This window comes from Anopheles moucheti, chromosome 2 (assembly GCF_943734755.1).
Source record: "Anopheles moucheti chromosome 2, idAnoMoucSN_F20_07, whole genome shotgun sequence".
Lineage (NCBI taxonomy): Eukaryota > Metazoa > Arthropoda > Insecta > Diptera > Culicidae > Anopheles > Anopheles moucheti.
In genome coordinates this window covers 96,124,489-96,142,941 of record NC_069140.1, presented here as the reverse complement: position 1 = coordinate 96,142,941, position 18,453 = coordinate 96,124,489, and positions in this window count along the sequence as shown.

Here is an 18,453-nt window from a genome sequence, read left to right as displayed (position 1 = left end):
TCACAGATTAAAATTTTCATCTTTAAGTTCTCATTAAATTTCCTTCTCCTTTCCACAGTTCAACAATATGACATTCCAACCACCAAAGAAGCTAAAATTTGACTAGAATTGCAATTCGAAACTGAGTCAAACGTTCAACCAATAAGGCGCATTGCATTATGCATGCTTCTACGAGCGTCCTATTTCGGGTTCACTTAAACAGATTTCACCATCATGTGGCATCACTTTACGGTGCTCCAAAACGTTTTTGCATCGAGTTGCATCGGATTGCATTGCATCAGCATTGCCGTTTGATCTCATGCTCCCATGATTGTCCTTTTGATGAAAGGATTCCTTATTTTTTTGTCAAGAAACAACCCACCAAGTGCAACGCTGCACATGGTTCCGCAATCCGCTTTCATTCGTTGCACAAACGTTGCAGTAAGTTAGCTTTTTGGCTCACTTGGGTTGACTTATCTTGCGAAACGGAGCCAATCGTTTTTACATATTCCAACCTCCAAAAAAGCACACCGAATTCGATCCTTGCTTTTAACGAGTCACTTTCCATGAGAAACTTCCGCCCGTAGCAGTGTTGTGCGGGATGGTAGAATCGATTGACGCGACGCACGATCGATTTTACACGCCCCAGACAGACGGAGACACTCCTTTTGCCCGGAAGGGCATTCGCTTCGCTGTTTCGTCGCCTGTCGCCATTGGAATGGAATTTCAATCAATGGGAAAGTCGCGCACGTATCGAGAGTGGAGCGACCGCAACGAAAGGAAATAGTTTGTTCGGTCGAAAATCACGCAACTGACTGTTTGGTCGTCTTTCGGTAGAAAAGTTACACCCTGCGAAAAGGAATTAGTTCTGTCTGGTTGGGGTCGGGGAAAGTCATTCAAACTGGTGCGGAGACAGTGCAGTGCAAAAGAAGCACGAATAATCGCGTCAAGGATTCAACGAGGTCGATAGAACGATGCCACGGTGAATAGGGAAAATCGAACCGCAACGAAAGCGTAAATATTTCCGCTTCATTCTTCACATTCGGTGCAGAAAAGGAGGAATTCGGTGAAGAAAATGTGTGCACGTGTGGATATCCGTTCCGATACGAGCACGCTGCATTGGATAAGCGTTAGTGAGAAAGATGCAAAGTGATATTTTTTTTCTCACTCTTTTTTTCAAGTGAGAAATTTTAAATCCTCCTTCATCTCCATAGCATGCTTGGATCCACCAGTGCTCACGGACGTACTCAGGCGTTTGGTGACGTTCTTAGAATTTTGAAGGGAGGGAGGGAAATGTCGATACGATTTAATTCAATATTCAAACTCCGGAGCTCCGAAAACGGCGTACGCTGATGCTGAAAGGAGTTAAAGAAATCGGTATGATTATCATACATATTTGCCGAGAGCTACAGTGTCGTCGTTGTCGTCGTCGTGATTCTCGTCCAGTAAGCGATACCGCCTGAAGAAAGGCATAAGGCAGTTCTTTTCCACATCACTTCCTGTGTGCTGGTTCTGCTAAGCTTCCTTTCACTCGATCGTACGCGATGAATGCCAAAGAGCTTGCGGCAGCGAATGAATACGTTCAGTGTGCAATGCAAGGATTATGTCCCACTCCGTATACCGTGAAAGAAGCGCATTATTCCGCATGAAATAAAATGTTAAAATGACAAACGCGAAAGAATTCTTATGATTTTACCATTTTCCTGGGTATGGGAATTACATTGCGCCATTTTGTATGTCTTGTAACTGGGTTACGGTAACCAGAAAATTTCTTGAAATGGTGCTTACCAGTTGAACTTAACCAGTTTTACAGTAATAATCACAAGGGAACTTTCGTACCGTGTAAGCCGCTTATCGATACGTTTTCCCTCTTTAAAAAGTCATTAATTTCCAGCAAATGTGAATGAGCATGTTCGGCTATCATCAAAATGGCAACCTCTCGGTTATAATCCATTTTCATCGACTTCATCGTCTTGTGCGTACAGAACGACCCACACGATTCACATCATTTGTTGTTGGGCGATTTGGCGCACGAGGGGGGTGCGTGTAAGTCGAATCGTGTCTTGAGGAAGAAGCCGTATGCTTTTAAATGTTTCTTCACTAGCTTGTGTGTGTGTGGATGCAGGAGATAGTGCCCTAATGGGTGGATGTCGTGTTGGGAATTCATCCTGTCACAACGTAAGCGACAGTGAAGGAAGTATCACTGAGCTTGTTAGGTTGTTCGGTTAAGTGGCATACAGTTATGAGATGGTATGCTCATATAAGGGAATGGAAACTGTACATCAACCTCGTTTAATACTCCCATTATGGTACAAAACCAATCCTGAAACTATATAAACTCTCGTTCACAACATTCGATTGCCTGTTCCTTTAAATAATTTGTATCCTTTGTGCCTCTTCCTTCATACTTCAAAGCAAATAATTTTCATTCCATCTCAAAAATCTTCGTAACGGTCAGACGCCCATCATCGCTGCTAAATGGGTGGATAATTTTTTGTTACCGCTTTTGTACCCCATTAAATTAAGTGCGCCAATAAAGCCAGCCCTTAATGGGGAAAACATTTAGCTTGCATGTAGTATGCTTCGCCCTTTGGTGGTGGAGCAAAGCTTCTCGGTGGGCGAATGGAGGGAAAACGAAATGGTTGCTGCTAATCGAAGTATTTTTCTCGTCCATACTGACCATCGTCGTTGTTGGATGATGGAAGGAAATAATGCCGAACAGTACACGGTAACATCTGCGTATGCTCTTCATCGAAGGCTCGTTAAGATTTTGATTGTTTTATATGATTTTATTGGATATTTATTTGCAGGCTAGAGCACACACAATGAAAATCAATTGTTTATTTATTTCCATCGAGCAGCACTATTTATTTAATGCATTAATGCTCCTTTAGCTAATTCTAAGTGTATTCAATATGCTCAAGCGAAAAAGGTAAATGGAGACGCCTGGTATCTCAAGCCAAATCGCAAATTGTTCAAAACTGAATGTCCTTCCTGCTCTATAAAATGAAAATATGCTGCTAATCGAAGTATTTTTCTCGTCCATACTGACCACCGTCGGTGTTGGTTGTTGCAAGGAAATATTGCCGAACAGTACACGGTAACATCCTCAAGCAAAAAAGGTAAATGGAGACGCCTGGTATCTCAAGCCAAATCGCAAATAGTTCAAAACCTGCTCTATAAAATGAAAATATTCATACGCTTAAAGGTAAATTCTGGACCATCACCTCGAGGAAGGCATTCTCTGTGGAATTTGCTTGCCGAGGTCGTTAGGTGAACAAATTGAGGTGTATCAACTTTTTCATGCATTTCTCCACCACGATCTCGTCCACAACAGTAGGATGCGCCGCTATTGTTACCACTGCGTGAAAAATAAACTTTACCAGCCCACAGCGATAAATATATAATTTTGTCTTCATCTTATGCCTTCCTTCATTGTGTACCGCTTGCGAGCTAGGAAAAGTTTTTCCTGTTTTGGGATGCACGATAAGAAAAAAACGTTCCCACCGACATACGATTCGTTTCAATCCATCACGCTAGACGCTGTGCATACGACGACAAGTGGTGAGACTCGTGCTATGCGTACTGCTGGGAAAGATAAATTTTGACGAAAGATAGAATGTTGTTCATATTTGCTTCCTATTCTATTCTAGCGTCCCGAAGGGTATCCTTACCGTTGCCTTACCCGTCCATAGCTCGCTGTCGCTCAGGAAGAGTTTTTCATAATTCACATATAAAAAATATAAAAATATCACACATACACACACACGCAGGGCGTGAGAAAAACCGCCCCAGGGAAATGAGAAACAAACATCCAAGCAATCAACAACATGAAGCAGTTCCGTTCGGGCAGCATCATGCAGTGTCTTATGCGGGCAGTATCTACAACGAGCCGCTGCTCAAGAAGGATCAGGATAGGGGTTTTTTATCATCACAAGTGTAGATGAGCCGGTGTGAAGTGACAAATTTGACCGTAGGGGTGTTTTGAGATGATCGTCAGACAAGATGGAACCGGGAAAAATGAGATCCTCGATAGGAAACTTTCCAACAAACTAATCAGTAGGTAAGGGTGTGCATGCAAATTTCGCTTATTTTGCATTCATAATTTACTCTTGGTGTGTTTTCATGTTTGCTAAATTAATTGCTAACTTTACTGAAATTTTTTTATATTATTTCCATATACCTTTTTTGGGATGTGTTATTTGTTATTATGCTGTAATTTATGTTATTTTATGCAGTCTTTGTTTATTTCTCTTTCGTTTTATTAACTTTAGATTTTTACCATCGATTTTTAGTTTTTTTCATCTTCATTCAGACGAACTACTTCTACGTTATAAGTGCTTCTTTTCATTACCCGATCCATTTTTGTTTGCCGTTTTCTCTTTCTATTTCACGTTTGACCACAAACACCCCCTATACATACACACATCCATTTACTGCTGTCTGCATCTCCGTGGCACATGCAAGTATGCAGCCAATTAAAATAAATTGCACTGCATTGCGTCGATGGTATTTGAAAACCTGGTTTCTCAAGCGCACTGCAAGCACAAGCATGCTTGAGCGAAAAGAACCAAACGTAAACCGAAAGCTTAAAACGACTCGCTCATGCTTGGTAGAGCTCTAATGGTAGTGAATTTTCAACAAAGAAAAGGAATCATTTAAACTAACAAAAAACACAAAAATCGAAATAGAAGAATTCATTTCGAATCAGCCGCCATAATTTAGAGGGAGATTCTTTTCTTTCCACTAACAAATTTAACCCACGAAATCAATCAATTGTTACGATAAGCATTACAATTAGATTTGCAAACAAATCGATTTTAATCTCGCCTGCTCTTCCATCGCCTCGCTCCTCGTGTCATTTTGCCACAACGAAGCAAAGCAGGCTGTGTCTTGGCGAGCAGAGAGGACAAAACAAAGCAGGCGACCAAAGGAAAGAACTGCGCCGCTGAATGGTGATTGCTCGCGCTAACCTTGTTACGCTCCAATTTTCCGCCTTTTGTTACGCTTTTCCATCAACCGGCTGCTACTAACTCTTGCATCCGTATTTGGCCCGGGCTTGGGGGCCCCCAACATTCGCCACTAGCCTGCCACTCGGTCAGTTGCTCGTTTATTTGCTTACGAAACACAAACAAGATTATTTTTTGAAATTGTTTTCCACCTTCCATGTGTTTCCTGGTTGGTTGGTGTTTGTGTCTGTGCTCAGGTGGACTGGTTTTGTTATTTGCTTAGCGTTGAAGTTTTGCCATTGTGCACTGGACCGGATGAGCTCGTGTTAAAGTGGATAGGATCAAACCTGAAGTGATAAAGCCAAGCATGGCAACAACACGTGGTTGACAGTCGTTATTGTCTGTGTGGGTTCTTTTTAATAAGAAAAACATAATACAAAGAACGTTCTATTGTTTTAACATCGTAAGCAAACATTATTGATTTGCTCGAATAATGCTTAAAGAAACGGCAATACGTCCTACCACCTTCAGCGATGTTCTGCGTAAAATTGTAGCTAAAAAGGATAGAAAGCTTCCTGTAGTCGCAATAAATTATTCACCATCACCATGCCTGCTAGATTAACATTTAACGATGGTTGTGAAACAATTTCCCCACATTAACAACCTTTTCCTCTTGGCGGTGGGCGTAAGACGGCGAATTGCCGCGTTCGAAGCCCGAGGAGTCCCGAGGACATTACGCTCGTACGGCGCTTATATTACGGGATATCATCATTTATCTTCCGTGAAAGGTGATATCATGGCCCGTGGAATGTGAAGGCAAATGTATGTGTGTGAATACAGATCGCACACACACATAAATTATCATCATCTGATAGCTATTATGTCTTTCGTTCCTTCGTTGCTTCGCTCCTTTCCATCCGCACGCGTCCTCCATTTATAGTCACAAAGAGTGAAAATCTATTCACACCTGCAAGTGCACGGACCTTCCAGATGGAACTGGGCATGCTTGAGGGGGGGTGTCATACCCCAACCAAGGAATCTCTCTCTCGGGCGTTATCGAAGAAAGGCATAATAAATTCACTGAGGGATTTCTTTTTTCTTTCGGCTGTCGCATTGCCGCATCTTGAGCATGGATTCTTGCCCGCTAAGGTACCTCCGGGCGTAGAGCTCGGTGCCCAAAAAAAAGGTGCTCTTCTCCTCGGAACCGTCGTCGCTCGGTTGTCACCGGAAGTTGCAGCGGTTGATTTGTGTGCCTTTGTTCACAGCCGAAAAATGCCACCCAGCACACGGCACTGCACTTCGCAACGGCCATGCTGATGGTGGCACGGCACGGAACGCATCTCGTCATCTCGACTACTTTGAGCGACTCAATATTGAGTGGTGTTCACCTGCTGTGAAAAATGGGCGAAGAATAACGATCTCATTTTGCCCCGGTCCAAGGCACTCGTCTTAGCCGTTCGGATTTGCCGGATCGGACCCGGGCGCTATAACGTCTCGAAACCGGGGTATCCGTGGTCGTCCGTTCAGTGGTATGGTTCCGTCGAGTGTCATCTTGAAGATAAATGGCGACCGGTCGCCGTAAGATGACTATCGCTCCCCCCTTTTTGCGTACTTGCGTTCGGTACTGCATAATGTCGAAGTAAAGCCGTGTGCAATCTTTCGTTCCCATTTTGCTCTGCTTTGGGATGAAAGCTGTCACCGAATGGTGGTTGTGGATGCGAAGAAAATATTTAAATTTAATAGTCAAGAAAACCCCTGTTTTATGCATTTCAAGGGACAGGCGTGTAATTTTGAATTTTGGGATATTTTAAACTTAATGAAACGAGCATTTAGCGCACAGCACAGAGCCAATGCATAGTTTTCGGAAAGCGATTTATGCTTCCCGAATGCATGATGAATAATTTATGCCACTTTTGACACGGCACACGAATGACATCGTGGCTTTTGCGGCCGCAGTCCAAAACTAGCACCATGATGTCTGACTTCATGGCCACCGACGATGGCGATGGTGAAGTCTGCAATCTGCTACCTTTGTCTGCGATCCATCCAAGCGCGCAGGGAACGCTGGCACAGCAGTTGACGATCGTGCGGGGTTTTTCGGTAATTAAAATTTTGTGGATACCCACACCGGGTGCGTTGTGTTGGAAATTTAGTTACAAATCATCTTTAGATCGTTCTGTCACACGAGTGTCAGGGGAGTTTGTTGACACGACCCACTGGAGTACGGTTTGTGGTGGGGTGAAACATGAAATGATTGTTACGGTTGCTTGGATAAATTAGTTTTAGTTTGGTACAAGGAATGGGCGAACGTTAAAGACGATTTCAGTGACTTTGAGTAGCTGTTTTTATTTATTTAACATCTTTAAATCACTTTGTATTGATTCATTCATAGTATCAAATATCTGTCAGTAATCTTGTAAAACGAATATAAAAATAAATGACTCAACCCCATTTTATGGTTTAGCAATGTGCAATTTAATTATCATTTTAAGCTTTACTGTTCACTTTATTCGAACCATCAAATATTATTCATAGCCAAAATGGCCTTTTCTTCCTCCGCCATCCTTCTCGCATCTTCCTCAAAAGGTCAATAGATTTCGATTTACAGGCGAAACTTTTACGTCCTGCAATTGAATGTAATGGTTTAGCTAAACGCTATTTCATAAAACTTCCACCACCAACACTCGGTAGGCCTTCGACGATTCGATCGGTTTCAGCAGTACCGTACCTCGAAATAGGTCACTTCCTTCCGGGGTACATGTCACGAACTCGAGGCTCGAAATTGGTTTTCACACCTTAGGAAACTCATCATCGCATCGAAACCCGGTCCTTCCCGGTGGTTGCGCGGGATAGAGGCCAATGTCTCATTTGCATTCAGATTGCATTTTTATGACATTTTGCTTGCCACACTGTTCGGTCTCGGTTGCGTGACGTTTCCCATCCGGGCTGATGGGGTGATTTGGACTTGCTGCTCAAGACACTCATGCTGCTGTAAGACTTTCAATTTTCTTGCGGCTTCTTTTCGGTACGAAGAACGTACTACGTGACCATTTTCGAATATTGCAGGCAAGTCAACTGGATGTCCCATTCGCGTAACGATCGTTTCATCGTAGGTTCGGTTTTTCTATGTAAATAATTTATAAGTCCTAGTCCGTATACTTAAATCTTCAAATAGAATTTTGTGTAATTTTCTTCTTCAACCTCGAAAAAATATATACTCTTCTATTTATCATTCAAACTGCTTGCAAATAAAATAACAATTAAGGTCCCGGGCACTCCCGGGTGTTTTTTTTATTGGACGTTGGACAAGCCTTCGACTAAACCGAAGCGAACGGAAACATTTGATGTAAATTGTTCCTTAACTGGTGCTTCCCGCTCACCATTAGCCTTATGTTACACGAGCTTTGCGATGGTCAATTTACTCAAACTTTTGCACCGAAAACCCAGTTATCAATGATGAGTTCCGACCCGACGGCCCACTGCTGCAACTGCCAAGCCAAAACTAATGCGGCCAACATGGCTCGGATTGGCCCTACGCCCAGTTGCTGGCTGTACGGGGTTGCTCATTTGCTCGAAATTGAAAAAGTTTTTGCGACTATACGGCGGTGGATGCTGCGTTAGCTTACTAGGAAAACTTTTTAAGCGGCCACTTCAACAGAAAAAAACACACACTCCCATACCGTACGCCGTACACCCGTGTGATGGCTGACAGAGGCAGAAATAATATTATCCTCCAAAAAACCATAGTAGTGCTGGGTTGTACGAAAACTCCATGACGCCATGACGGTGGGTGTGAAGTCGCCTTTTGTTGGAGGGGCCGGGATGCCACGCCGGTACGCAAATGAACAGTTAGGAAGCTGTTTGGCATGTTGAATTGAGGCAGAGTTGGAGGAAAAAACCCCTTACATGCAGTTAATGAGGGTAAAACTTTTCAATTTTCTAACTATACCAAACGATGTTGGGTTAGCAGTTCAGTCTCATTATGAAATGGTAACAGGGTAAACATTTTCGGCGTTATGTCAGTATGAGGGTGGTGTAGATTTAGTTGTAAAGTTTCAAATAAACTCTAAATGTTGCTTTTTTTGCCTGAAAGTATACAATCTAACAGCATTTTTAGAAATGTTTGTAAAATATTTTTGTTTGCTTCATAAATAATGACTAATTTTTATCATTTGAAAATTTAATTATGTTTTAAATTGAAAGAAGCCTAACTGACGAGAGAGACGCTTTGAAAGGACAAAGCTTTCTTTCCCCTTTTCCCTTTCGCTAAACGAACCTTGATTGAAACCAATCCAAGCAACCTTATTTATATTCCCGTGCAAAACCATTACTTTCCGCCCACGCCATTGCAGAAAGCAAATCAGAATCACATTCACAGCAAAGCCAAGTTTTCACCGAATCGGTTCCTAATGGAAGGATTACACGCCGACAACAAAACCGACGAGGAGTCGACGGGCGGTAAAATGGATTATACTTCCAATCAAAATGTAAATTCCGGGCTGAAAAGCAAAAAGCTCCTGGCAACAACGCTCACTTCACCACCGAGCTTCTTGCTACCGTAGTGTGTCTGTGCGTGTTGCCACGGCAACCAAGGTCTTTGCGCTTGCGAAGGGTGCAGAAAGCGTTTGATTTTCAAAGTGTTGTTGGGTATTGTTTTCCATGCAAGTTACGGCAAACTTTACCTTTCGCTTCACCCCAATTCCCAGCAAATGATTCTTCTGCTCTTTCTCTTTTACTTTCACCCTCCTGGAAAGGTATCGATTATATGCGTTGAGTATCGTTGTTTTGTGAACGTACGTCGGTTGTCACAATGTTACGAGTTTGCGGTTTGGGATACCTCAAAAGTATCCATCGGCATCGGGGAGGTCGATTAGCTCCGGGGCATGGCACAATCACGATTTGGTCATAAATTTATTCAAATTCTTCGCTACCGTGCGGTGTACTTTCGCGCCCGTTTGGCTTTCACTTTGCCGACCTTCCACAATTGCCGGAATGGCCCGAAGGTACAAAAGGGGGAAAATATTTGGACGGAAATTCTTGCGCTGCTCGGTGCTCGCAAGGTCGGACGGTTCAGCTTATCACGTTCGCTTCCGATTACAACCGGTTTTTGGGTTAAAGGACACAAATGTCCATAATTACCAGCCGTCGTAACGCTTCACGCTTGTGAGCGAAAGTTTGTTCCAAATTCTGACGTCAAATTTTCGTGAATGTAATATTTTCGCCTCTAAAAATTCGCAACAAAACTTTCTTTTGCGTTAATAATAAAAAGACCTTTTGTGCGTAAGAATATACCGTTTGAATAAATTAACCAAAAAACACTCATCACACTGCAAAATTCATATCCGACAGTTAAATCTCAATAACAACCGTAATATACAGTGCCATTATGCCTTCGTTCTGGATGATGGTTTTCCAACATTCTGCGTTGGCAAAGAACAAACCCAAAGTTAGTGCGAAATTTACAGAATAATTTAATTTCGCATCTCATTAGCGCGCTGCTTTTCGGGTGGCGGTGGTGGAAGTAATGTTCCTTCAACACGGTTCTGGTGCCGTGACCAGGATACGAACGTATTTTAAATTCCACCAGCAGCAGGGGAAGGTTAAGTAGCTTCCACTTCTTGGATTCTTCCGAGAATAATATCCTGGTTTTGCAGGTTTCGGTGGGATGGGCATAGAAATTATGATTAAATTCAAAGGAAACCAAAGTCACAAATTAATTCAACAGATTTGTAATTTCTTTCCCACCCAACCAAACCCAACCTGGCGAAAACAGCGGTTAGGATCGGTAATCCCGAGCCTGGGAGGGAGTTTTGTATCCATCTGGCTCACGTCTGTGTTTTATTTGGAAGTTTTTGCGGTGGTGTTACTGTGTTTCGGGCGGAAATCGACGCCGAAAGGGAAATAAATTTGACTAAAAATCGATTCGAAAATCGGAATTCCAATATCTTTCGGCATTCGTTTTGTGTGAATCGTTTGATCGTTTTGTCTCTTTAACTGTCATTCATTAGGGCGTGCAATTACTAGCAAACCTCGCAGCCTTTGATATGTCGAGCGTAGACAGATCATTAAGCAAAGACCGATCGATTAAAGAGGGGCCCACTTTTAATTCGATCATCGAACGCTGTTGGCGTTGTTCGATAGAACGGGGTAACATATACAAAGCTCTTCCTTCCATTCGAATTTGAATCTTTTCAGAGCAGAAGAGGCGAACAGTACACCTCATGATTCCTTTTGAACGCTGCAGGTAAATCCATGAATGTGCTCTGTGCTTTATCCACCCGCAGTGCGGCATCCCAACGTCAGTTAGTCAGTCAGCTAGAATACAGGGATAGCTAAAGTGAGGAAAAATAATATGCTACCTACCTTTTATTTTCCACTCTCTCAACCTGTCCCTAGTAGGGCTTGCCGCTCCGCATGTCTGTCTCCGTCTGTACACCCCGGTGGGTAGCGAACTAGGCTTCCGTTTTTTGTTCCCATTTTCACATCCTCATCCCCACCGGGTCGGAAATCTTCACGGTGACGAAACGTCGAACGGAACAGTCGGTCGGTCGGACTTGAAAGGATATTGAAAACATTTCATTTCCTTTGCACCGCAACACTGCAGGAATCCAATTTTAGTGCTTTGGTTATTGGATTTATGTTGGCTCCTTCCTCCCGGGACCGGGCTGCAGGCTCCCCTCTTCGGTTGGGCCGTTGAGGTTTCAGCAATCCAACACGCCGGTACCATGCTGGACATTCTCGTCCAGGCACCGGAACTTGCCTGGTGACCTGGCGACTAGTGGTGGTGGATGTGTAATTTGTTCATTTGAGGTTTCCGGCATTCCACCAGGCCAGCTTTGGCCAGCTCGGAGTGTGTTGAAAGTGGGACTTTGTGATTTTTCTTGCACATGCACACAGAGGATGCAGTCGAAGTTACTTTGCACTTTAATGTGCTAAAAATTTGGATTACCGGGTAAAATGGCACCGAAAGTACTCACAAAAAGGGACGTTGTCTGCTAAAACGAGTTTACCCTCGAACCGGTGAGTGAAACTAATTCGATTGAGCGATAAATCAGCTGACATGGATTTCGATTTGTGTTGACTGTTTTGTAATGGACGCCTGACCATTGCCAACTGGGATGGATTGATTGGACGGCATACGGTTACGGAACGGTCAACGAAAGCTTCTGTCATTCGGGCGACACCATTTTTGTGTCTTCCAGGCTGCTTTTGCACACCAACCGCAACACGGATGCAAATAATCGTTTTCGGCAAGCTTACATCCAAGCTCACATTGTCAAATATATTGCATTGAGGAATGTAGAACATGCAAGATCTTGGCACTCACATCGAACCGTTGGCCAATCGGTAAGGGTATTGCCAAATTGCACATTCCCGGTTCGAGTGGTGTGGACAGTGGATGATTTAGTAGCGTGCTCGTGGTCATCGTGGTCAAACCTTACAGAATCGTAAATTTGAGTGTGAAAAATGCTTATGGGACAAGATTCTTTCCGGAGCTTTCGTCATTTGACTTCTTGCTGCAGGAAGTGCAATTTATTGGTTTCTGGAGTTGTGGTGAATAGTTGAATAAATCAATGTTATATCACGTCATTTTTTACGATTAGGGATTCGTTTAGAGATGTTGAAGATTTCAATGTCGTATATTATTAATATTTCAAATTTTCAGCAAGATTATACTATGTGTAATATATTTGAACAAGGCTCAACATAAATGCTACCTTTTAAATATATCAGATTGCATCAACCGGAAAATTATTATTAAAGATCGGTATACCACAGAGATCTTCAATTATCGGTCGAAACCACTCCTTAGTAAGGCAAAACCGTGAAGTTGTTATAGCGCCTGATAAGAATGCGTGTAATGAAAAAGATATTCTACTTTATTTAATAAAAATGATCATAATGATTAAGGCCTACATACAATAGACATGATGATCATGAGCAAATAAAAACATTGTAAATGAGCTCATGCTATTCTACTCTCGCAATATTCTTTGAAAATTATTTTTAAAAAATCCCTGCCAAGTCCGCTATCATCCACAAACCCCTACCAAACCCCCTATTTGTGATAAGATGAAAACTATCCCACTCATTGTACCTTGTGCTGTACCTTGTGCCACCACCACTGATCAGCATTCCCGCGCACTTCATCAACTTCAGCGTCATCATAAACTGGCGCGAAAAGAAGGCAATTTTTGTTTCCCACAACCACCTTCTACCGATCGCCGGTGTGACAGTTTTCGGTGCGGTTGAAAGTTTGGAAATGGTCGGTAAATTCCTGTCTGCCATGCTGCAACGAATAAAAGCGCGAAAAACTGCACCACATTCCAATTCATACAGTTGGGAAGTAGTTTAACGCGCGGGACAAAATGAAGAGTGCAAAAGGACGCATCCCGAACATGCAAACCGTCTGGCTTCAAAGTCCGGAAACTGAGCTTAAACTGAGGGTACTCAACTAAATAAAGCGGCAAAAATAGAATGAGAAAAAACCTAATACCAGCTGGAGTAAAACCGTACGGTAAGTGTTCGGCAATGGGAGACGAGTTCTCGCTTGTGCGCGTAAGAAGTGTGAACTGTTTGAAAAGAAGCTTCGCCACATTTACATAAGACAGTGAATGAGTTTCTTCTCAGGCAGCTTCCCTCTTCGCTTCGCACCACCTTCCACCCGAGCACATTTATAAACTGCTCAACTGCTAACGATCACGGCTACGAATGTCATTCAACAGGGACTGAAGGAAAGTTTTGGCGAACGCGAGATAGAAGTGGATCGAGCGAGAAAGGAAAAAAAAAGTGTATGGAAAGCTGTTCCGAGGGCTTTTCCACCAACCGTGCAATTTCCCACCGTAGTCATAGGTTTTGTGCAAATCGAGCTTTGCATATTGCTTCTTGTCATAAACTTTTTCGATTAAACATTTTCCGAAACTTTGCTCGTGCTCGGTGGTAAGCGATGCGAAATCCTTTCCTTAAGCAGTTTTGGTTTTACTTCTGCCAAGCTCTTTGAAGCGTTTTTTTTTTGTTGGCTGGGGAGCAGAATTATGTAACAAGGTAGAAAATGAGGTAACTTTCCGTTGGTTATTGGCCAAGAGCGGCGCCTACCAATGAACAGAATCCATTTTACCAATGTGTGCAATTAGAAAATGTGTATGTGCCGAAAAAATAAATCAACCAACTCAACCACCGTAATCGTGTTTCAAACACCACAAACACGCTGTTTTTCTGGCCAAAGTCAAAAGTTTCTTTGCTTGATTTAAGAAAGTACCGAACGACAAACAACTCCCCAAACGCGACTACCCCCCCTCCCGAAAGCGGAATCACAAAAGTCTTTCGCATGAAGTGAAGTTTAATTTCGGTCCGTTTGGAATCCGGATTTCCTTTCCCCCAGGTACGATGTCGCTCGCTCTGCTTCCCGTAAAAAAGCGGATGCACGTGCTCAACTTTGACCTCCTATTTGCTTCTTCATTTGTTTGACACGATTTTTCCCATTCCAGTTGGCGGGGGAAAGCGGAAAAATCAAACCCGGCAGGTCAACGTTAGCGAAAGGATCAAACAAAATAGCAAAAGCCCCAAGCTGGCGGAGCGAAGGAACCGGATGCGGTACGTGGTGAGCGAAACTGGACCAAAAACTTTTCATCCCATCGCGCCAACTTCATTTATTTGTTGGCGCTGTTTACCCCCCTTCCCGGTTCCGTTTCCCGACATCCGGGCACCGGGAGAAAGTTTGATTGCAATCGATTCAACTTCAGCACCCAGGCAACAGAACGCCTCCGGGAAAGGTGTTCCAAATTCAATGGCGTACGTTCCTGTTCCCCGGCAATGCCATGCCATCGGCAGGTGGTTGATGAGATATGACTTAAGTACCATTCCAGTAAGAACACCTCGCGGCTTTAAGCGGAAAACTGTGAAAAAACGTAATCGATGAGACCGTTTTTTTTAAGCATGTCCTCGCTGGTGCTTGGGAAATGGTTATTCAGATAATTTTACAATCAGATATGTACGTTCCACTTTAAACACAACACTCCCCACTCGGGCACTGATGAATGACGAGTTAATTTCGATAAAAGCTTTGCCTTTCGGCTCACCGACCATCATCCAGCCAACCAATCACTCATGATGGTTGATCTTATTTTAAGTACCCGCAAAAACATCCAGCTTGTACGGCATGATTTTCCAATTCCGGCATTAGGATGATGAAAATTTCATTCAAAGTCAACAGCGCACCAGCGAGCTGTAATGTATCGAATAAGGGCGCGCGCGTATGATGGAGGCCGCTCCATCAAAGCGCCTGCAGCCAAAAGCCAAAAAACACACACACACACGCACACAAATAACACAACTGGATGGCCGGTAACCTACAGGGTCACAGTTGTTGTCGGGGCTGTTGTTGTTTTCTGTGGGATGCCGGATTTTATTGCCGCTGGGAGTATTAAATTATTTGTAATGTCATTTTAATGGTCCCGAGTTGGGTGCCCCGAATGCCCGAATGCCACTGGTAATCACAACGATGGCGCGATGGTCGTGATGATGATGATGATGATGACGACCCTGATGGCGTTGGTGATGCTGGTGACGAGCAAAAATGTTTCCCACACATGATACTCTTCTGTGTGTGCTTTTGGTAGGCATTCATGCTGATGGGACTGCAATGGAGACTATTTGGATAGCTTGGTCGGGGGGATGGGGGATTGTGTGTTCCACCCACGGCCGGACGGTTGGGAGGCTTTGGCATGACAGAAGGAATATGCTTTCGGCAAGATAAGGAAGGCACATGACGATGACCAGGCGGTACAGTTTTTGAGATAAACATTAAAGCTGACATGTTTCGATCATCTGTTGCGCTTGGGCAAGCTCATAAAAGTTGATGCGTGATATTGGACGACCTTTCTGGTTTTTGTTGTTACTTTGAGTCCTTAAAAGGTTCTTTCAACTGTGCTTTTTAGATTGGAGCAAAGGAAGCTAGAATTTTAGTCATTTTAATGAATTAATAGCAACTAAATTAATAACATAACTCAGGCCTACACCTTAAGAAAATTCTGAGTGTTCCCAAAAAAAGAGTTCTGGCATAAAATCTCAATTGAAGTAGTTTTTGGCCAGCAACAAAGAAGTAATAATCTGAAAATATTCTTTCTTCCTATACTTATTAAGAAGCGTCTAGCTTGAGACAAAATCTGATCTTAAGAACTGATAGCTAATTTTAGCAGCGGCGGATCAAACGGTAGGCAGAGTAGGCGGTCGCCTAAGGCCTCGCCATGTTGGGGGCCTTAAAAAATTTGTGCCGATTGTGCGATTTTTGCAAATTTAACAACAGAGTTAATTTATAGCACAAAAACTAATTAAAAACGTAAAAAAATTTTCAAAATTATCTTCCTTGGTTATATAAAACATTGGTTTCTATGTGATAAATTAAATGCAGAGAAGAGTATCGACTATATGACTTTAAAATATAAACGAAATTGCACCAGGATTTTCGAATGTATAGTACCAGGAGAGCATCCACGGAAGAGGTAGCACCTTGTACAGCAATTTTTGTCGAAAACCGCCGAAATGTATGCAATTTTTAGACACTAATTTTCCCGTTGGTCGTGAAAAATTTCTTCGAAAACTACCAGTTTCCGAATGTATAGTACCAGGAGAGCATCCACGGAAGAGGTAGCTTCTGGTAATTTTGTCCGCCTAAAGGTATGCAATGTTTATACACTAACTTTGCAACCAATTTGCAAGGCAATGCGCCGTAAGGTATGCAATGTAAGCAATAAACATGTAGCAAAATGATGGACCCCCTTTAAAAGTTCCGCCCTGGGCCTCCAAGGGGATTGATCTTCCACTGAATTTTAGCTTCCATAAGTTGTAGAATTATTTTTCGTTTTTTATCTCTCATCTTTATGTTGAACAATGGAAAGAATTTGAACTAGTGATTGCCTATGAATAAATGGTTGAAGCCTCCCATCAATAACACCGGACAAATGTGTCTTTCGCAACATTTTCACCTACAAAATATTGCTCCTCTGCAGCACGGACAACACGGGAGATTTATCACCGTCAAGCATCAAGGCAGCTTCCGCACACAGGAAAACCGATCGACGGATTTTACGCGCACCGATCGTTGACCTACATTTTGACGACCGTGTTTGCGTATTGCTGGCTTTGTCCACTTGTCGCATGAACATGAAAACAATTCCTAAAGCACCTCCTTGCATTGGGGTATAAAATAAGGCAAGAGAGAACACAAAAAAAAGCGCATAAACAGTATCATCGGGAGCACCTGGACCGGATGAAATATTGAGCGTTAGAGTATTTGCGCATATTCGACGTCAAAGTTGTTGCCTCCTCCCCGGGAAGCAAACTCAACACCGGAAGCACATGACGTCGGATAAACACGGAACAAATCGAAAACCCCCCGGTCTGCTTCCACCACCAGCGTCATCATCATTATGATCATCTTCACCGTAACCCAAAAGGCGAATGGCGTATGGACGAAGTGAGCCCGTTTTCCGGGGACGGGAGAAAAAAAAGGCCGACGGCATTACAGTATGATTTATGTGCAATGTGAAAAATGTATTGAAGCAAGCGTATAGTACGATGGAAAATGGTTTAGAAAATAATGCACGGCACGAAGGGACGCGGTGGACATCAGTGGATCCACTTTTGGGTGCAGCCAAACTATTCGCCAAGATGTTTGGCGAACGGGTAGCATCCGTGTATGAAATTGCTGAAGAACACGAGGACAACCGAAACACACGTCGTACGGACATGTTCCGCAGTGTGTGGAACTGACCGTATTCTTTCGTTCTTTTTTCTGCGCCGCTGCTGCGCTTTATCTTCAAGAGAGCAAAGCAGTGCGATGAGTACTTGAGTGGAGAAAAAATAGAACTTCCTCCCTCGCTGGCTGGAGCATGCCGGGTAGTGGCTCGAAATTGGAATGTTTACGAGAAAAGCTGTCTTCTCCGGCCGGGCACAACGCTAAGCGCAAGGAACGGATGTTTACGCAGCATAGAAACACAGGAAGGGCAATACATGGCATAACTTATTCAAATGTAAATTTATCTAAAGTCCCGTACACACGGACACGATGCGAGCTTGAGCACCGTACCGACTACTACCACGCGCCGGAAGATGGAAAAGAAACACAACAACAATATAGGTAAATAGTACGCTTCAAGCGAACCCAGCGCTGCCCGGGATGGCTGGATGGGTAGCCGGGAAACGAACACCCAAGGACCCAAGTGTCTTCAAGTTTGATAAGGGTTGCAATAGACAAAAAAGCCCCATTTTAGACAGAAATGGGAATGAATGTGAACCGAATGAAAGGCACCGGCACAAGATCGTATGGAAAGATGACCCTTTTATTGGGTAATAAATTCATTAAATTTTATTTGCTGCTAGATGCAATCGGACGTATCATACATTGTTGGGGAACTGGTTCTTGGTTAACTTAGAACAGAATAAAAAAGCTATAGTGGAAGTATAATGTTTCACGTATATACGACTCTCGCATAGAAATTTTGGTTATTATGAGTAAAAAACTAAA